The 4,144-nt window shown below is 38.8% G+C and overlaps 1 long non-coding RNA gene across 1 annotated transcript; it reads left to right on the top strand.

Annotated features, from left to right (window-relative positions):
* The first annotated feature begins 308 nt into the window (after positions 1–308).
* Positions 309–3,971, top strand: LOC103480567 (uncharacterized). The gene is made up of 2 exons (XR_536117.2): positions 309–1,590; positions 2,557–3,971. It is a non-coding gene; the product is annotated as an uncharacterized LOC103480567 (long non-coding RNA).
* The last annotated feature ends 173 nt before the right edge of the window (positions 3,972–4,144 follow it).

Below are 4,144 nucleotides of genomic sequence, written 5' to 3'. Positions count from 1 at the left end.
TACAGCATCTTTTAATGTGCGACTGCACAGAAACGGTGCGAGAAATGTTAGCATATTGTGTTACTTACTCGTTGTTGCAATTTGATAATGACGAGTTGTTTTTTTTAAATAAAAATATATATGGAATATATACATTATATACAAAGTTTAAAAAGTATTTGGACTAAGATAATGAGCACTTGGGGCTGCTATTTTTGTTGTGTGTTAATTTTTTTTATTTCGTTTCCCTAATTTTTTTGTTTCCTCGCCATGTGAAGTGTGTATTATTTTTATTTTTTTTTCTTAAAACATTGAATGTATTCCAAAAAAAAAAATTACAAACCCGTGCTGATTTTGTTTTTCCTCAGAAGATTTCAAAAAAATGGAAACAAAACAGAAAAAAGAGCTTCTAAGAGGTTTTCATTTACACAGTGGAGAAGAAGAAGAAATGGAAAATAAAAACTCTGGACGGATACAGTTGAACACACTGCCTCTAACAATCCTGGTCGTAGTGACTCAGAATTAAAAAGAAAGGACTTATTTTCTATTCCATACTGGAGCTTTGGTTGTTTACAAGCCACATGGATAACTGTGGGTGCAGTTTTGTTTAATTTTTTAAAGTTTTTTGTTGTCTTAGTTTTTGTTCCCACATGAGACGGGTGGGGTTTGCAAGTGCGCTTCTGCCATATGGACAATGAGTGGTGTTGGGGGTTTTTTTCTTTGTTTTTTTTTTTATATATTTTTTTTTTTTTTTTTGCTTGAGGACGAGTGGCAGGAATCTGAACAGCATGGACAAACTCCTCTAAGTCGGCCTTGTTTATATATACATACATATATAAAAAAAGAAACCTCGAGGATGGACTTTGTTTTCTGGATTGCAGGGCTGAAAGAGCCTTGAGGGAACTGAGAGGCCAAAAAATGAGTAAAAGAGGAGGACGCCTGATTTGTGCGCTCGTCTTCACCTCAACCCTCCCACGCACTCGCACCCTGCCCTCACCGACTCACCTATGCACTTTTGTTCATTCAAGCTGTGAGGTACAATTCTGGGGATGGGAGCACAATTTACAACAGGAGGATTGCTACGACTTTTGATTTAAGAAAAAGAAAAGAAAAAAAAAGTCAGCGAAAACGATATTCCCAAAACTAAAAACGAGAGACTTCGAGAAGCCCCGTCTTCTCCCACCTCCTGTATATAAGCATATTTTTGTATTACCTTTCAAAGTAGAACGAGAGAGAGAGAAAAAAAATTGCAAATGGATGAAGGAAAAAAAAATTCATGAGACGTTGGACTGAATGTTCCTCATGGAAAAGAAACCAATAGTTTTCAATAGTTTTAATTGGACTCGCTGCGAGTTTCCCTTTATATGCCACTAACCTTGAAATAATTGGGGGATGGAAGGGAAACGAGCGCGGACTGAGGCGTTGGATATGCCTCCTGGTGGCAGCTTGTCAAAGCGGAGATTGGAGCGGCCACAAGAGTTTGATCAACTCTCACAGTCGAGAGCCGGACGCCGTTCTGAAGAGCCGTCGCCAAGGACGCTTCCACTTGGTTTCCCCAACCTGACGACTGCCTTCAGAGCGGTGGAGCTCCTGCAGGAGGAGAGCTGCGTGGTGAGTTCTTTTAAAATATCTCACTTCATCACGAAGCCAGTGTTTTATCTGTTGTTTTCAATTCATTGTCTACAAACGAAAGCAACAAGTTTTACCCAAAATCTTTAACTTTTTTTGACGTGTATCCTGTAGAGTTTGACTTCCAAACTGTTTGCTTTTGGCTCCTCTTCTGGTTTTTATTGTTCTCGACCTTTAGAGACGTCTTTTATCGTTACGTAGCGGGTGGTATTCAGTTGTACACCTCGGTTCATCCAAAATCTCTGAATTCGACTAGTGGATGGCAGTTCAGTTTACATCAATCAAGACAAACTCAAAAAATTTTCTTTACACCAAAAAAGCATGTCTAAGAAAAAGCAAACACTTTGGCATAACCTTTGACCCCAGTTTGACTTTGAATGCACGTGTCAAGTCTCTGGTTTGTTCCTGTATTCATCATCTGAGAAAATGCTGCTGTTTTACGTGCTGAACAGGAAATAATTATTTATGCTTTTGTTTCATCGACCAGTTCGCTGTATGTAAAACCTCCTCAGAACTTGAAACCGTTCAAAACCTGGGATCCAGGGTTTTTATATGCGAGTCCAATCGTAGCGGAACTACACTCGGTCTGATTTATTTTAGGGTGCAAGTTAAAATGTTCCTAAACATCCAAGCTAGTTTCCTTTCATTAGAGGGTGACCGTTGAGTTGTTCTCCCAAACTTTGCCAATTGGTGGCACGTCTGGTTAACATGAAAAAAATAAAAGAAGACCCAAGAGACATTCCCATTGTTCTTAGACTTTACCTGAGATTTTTAGGCTTTTCAGTTGTTCTGAGTATTTGTCCAATGAGAAATGTGCCACAGTCTAAAGTCAGTGGAGAAAAAAATCAACCCCCACCCTTCTAAAGTAAGAACCGAGAAGTACGGCCAGCCTTGGTCCAGTTTGTGACTTTAAGTTGTTTTCTCTTTTTCTGTGTTTCCTCTTCTCAGGTGATTGGCTTTGCTTTATTTGCTGCCCTCTGTGACGAGGATTTAATCTGCGGCCGACCCATGAATCAGCTCGCCTAAACCTGCTCCTTCGAACTTTTACCCCAAGACACTTGTCTCGTCCTTGGACTGGGCAGGCCATCGGCATTATCAGTCGGACAGTTCATCACCCATCGCGTTTGGCTCGGGGGTTTGATCAGACGCTCTCAGACAAGGATAAGGGCAAAAAAAAAAAAAAAAAAAGGGGAGGAGTGACGATGGTCTCAACCCACCTCAACCTGAGACCTTGGAGAAATGGTTCGTTGAATAACCGGCCCCATCCTGTCTTAAGAGGTCTCGGACAAGAAAACGCAGAAAGATGGCGGCTGTTTGAAATCCCTGCTGCCGTGGAACTGGATAGACTTGTACAAAACAACAGCAACAAAAAAAGACTCTAAAACACGACTAAACACACAAACACGTCGCAGAAAATTCTCAAGTCCAAAGGAGCGGCAAACATATACACTACATGCACATTTCCAGCGGAAGTTACACATAATAGGGATCCATAAATATCAACTCTCAGAGACACAAACACATCAGCGCTCATCAATTCAAATGGTGTGCTTTGTAAATAATGTAAAAGTTGGTTTGAATGACTTTTTTTTTTTTTTGTTTGTTTCTCATAGTGGGGTTTTGCTTTATTTCTTTGTTCAACATGCCTTAAATTGTATAGCTGAGTCTTGGATGACTAACTGAAAATGTTCTCGATGATAAAACTTAGTTGGAAACCATCTTGTTAACTGTATTCAGGTTGAACAAAGTTTTCAACAGCGCTTTTTGTTCTGTTGGCTAACAGAATTGTTGTGTATAGACCTCCTTACGTATACATCCAATCACCTTTAAAAGTTACTAGCTAACTACAGAGTAGAGCGACGAGTCTTTAATATTCTATTTTTTTTTCTTTTCTAAATTTGCTGGTGGTTGGATTTTTGTTGCTCTTTTGTTTTCATGAAAACGCAGAGTGAATTTGTTCGGAGTTGATTCGTTTTGTTATTTTCTAAAGGTCTGTACTCTGGGGAGCTGAGCTGACCGGGTTGCGTTTCAATAACCGACCCCTCGCCGTGCTGCGTCAGAATGCAGTTTGGGTAAATTTAGTCATCCTTAAATTTCAGATACGAGTTAGTGCATTTGGACTCTTTTTACACTCCAGGAGAATTGTACGATTTTTAGAAGAAAAAAAAAAAAATATATATATATATATATACTGTTGTGCAGATGTGAGAGAATCTCGGGCTTATTTACTCTTAAAGGAAGCTTTATAATTGGACATCCGTTGATCAAGGTTTTCATGACCAATTCTGATACCTGTGTTTTTAAGATCTGGAATCCTGATTCTGTCATCTTCTATTTTTTGTTTAATAAGTTTTATAGTAAAGAAAAAAAAAATCAAAGCAGATTACTTTATAGATATAATAATTTTGAACGGATGTGACAGAATTATAAGATGGTCGCCATTTATGAGTCAAAGCCAGTGGCAGTTCCCACATTTAACCAAATACAAATACTATTTTGGAAGCAAAACTCGGTAACACTTTTTATAACTTCTCAA

Source organism: Poecilia reticulata, linkage group LG18 (genome assembly GCF_000633615.1).
Source record: "Poecilia reticulata strain Guanapo linkage group LG18, Guppy_female_1.0+MT, whole genome shotgun sequence".
NCBI classification, from domain to species: domain Eukaryota; kingdom Metazoa; phylum Chordata; class Actinopteri; order Cyprinodontiformes; family Poeciliidae; genus Poecilia; species Poecilia reticulata.
Note: the sequence above shows the minus strand (reverse complement) of the source record. Positions and strands in the feature narration are given on the sequence as shown.